Source organism: Coregonus lavaretus, assembly GCF_964263955.1.
Source record: "Coregonus lavaretus genome assembly, contig: HAP1_SCAFFOLD_2940, whole genome shotgun sequence".
NCBI lineage: Eukaryota > Metazoa > Chordata > Actinopteri > Salmoniformes > Salmonidae > Coregonus > Coregonus lavaretus.
The window spans coordinates 70,001-71,215 of record NW_028159455.1 but is presented as its reverse complement, the minus strand read 5'-3'; the positions used below and the strand labels follow the sequence as shown (position 1 = coordinate 71,215).

General features: G+C 50.2%; 1 pseudogene across 1 annotated transcript in view; it reads left to right on the top strand.

Moving 5' to 3' along the window:
• Nucleotides 1-465: 465 nt before the first annotated feature.
• The window catches only part of LOC311122827 (ryanodine receptor 1-like), a 70,745-nt pseudogene continuing 69,995 nt past the window's right edge, over nt 466-1,215 (top strand). The window contains exons 1-2 of the transcript in view: nt 466-565; nt 657-752. The product of the transcript in view is annotated as a ryanodine receptor 1-like (transcript). The remainder of the gene's footprint in view (nt 566-656; nt 753-1,215) is intronic.

Here is a 1,215-nt window from a genome sequence, read left to right as displayed (position 1 = left end):
GTTCTCTGTCTCTCTCGTCTCTGCTCTCTCTTGTCTGTCCTCTCTCTCTTTTTGTCTCTCTCTCTCCTCTCTCTCCTCTCTCTCTCTCTCTCTCTCGTCTCTCTCTGTCTCTCCTCTCTCTCCTTCTCTCTCTCTCTCTCTCTCTGTCTCTTACTTTACTTTTTTGTCTCTCTCTCTCTCTCTCTCTCTCTCTCTCTCTCTTCTCTTCTCTCTCTCTCTCTCTCTCTCTCTCTCTGTCTCTCTCTGTCTCTCTCTCTGTCTCTCTCTCTCTCTCTCTCTCTCTCTCTCTCTCTCTCTCTCTCTCTCTCACTCTCTCTCTCTCTCTCTCTCTCTCTCTCTCTCTCTCTGTCTCTCTCTCTCTCTCTCTCTCTCTCTCTCTCTCTCTCTCTCTCTCTCTCACTCTCTCTCTCTCTCTCTCTCTCTCTCTCTCTCTCTCTCTCTCTCTCTCTCTCTCTATGTCTACAGCATCTGTCCTATGCCAGTGGTGATCTGATGGTGGACGCTTCCTTCATGCAGACTCTATGGAACATGAACCCTGTGTGTTCAGGCTGCGAGCTGGCTGAGGGTAACTTACCCAAGTGACAAGTGACAATGTGTCTTCATTGTAATTTAGGATTCCCCCTATAGAGTACAGACTGTGTTGTTGTTCTCTGCAGGTTTCCTGGCCGGTGGTCAAGTCCTCAGACTGTTCCACGGACACATGGATGAGTGTCTGGCCATCTCCATGCCTGACGACGGGACGACAAACGCAGGTGAACAGAACAGCTGTCCTCCTGTTACCCTGTCCTCCTGTTATCCTGTCCCTCTGTCCTCATGTTACCCTGTCTTCCTGTTATCCTGTCACTCTGTCCTGCTGTTAACCTGTCCCCCTGTTATCCTGTCCCTCTGTCCTCCTGTTACCTGTCCTCCTGTTATGATGTCCCTCTGTCCTCCTGTTACCCTGTCTTCATGTTACCCTGTCTTCATGTTACCCTGTCTTCATGTTACCCTGTCTTCCTGTTATCCTGTCACTCTGTCCTGCTGTTAACCTGTCCTCCTGTTATCCTGTCCCTCTGTCCTCCTGTTACCCTGTCTTCATGTTACCCTGTCTTCCTGTTATCCTGTCCTCCTGTCCTCCTGTCCTCCTGTTATCATGTCCCTCTGTCCTCCTGTTACCCTGTCCTCCTGTCCTCCTGTTATCATGTCCCTCTGTCCTCCTGTTACCCTGTCTTCCTG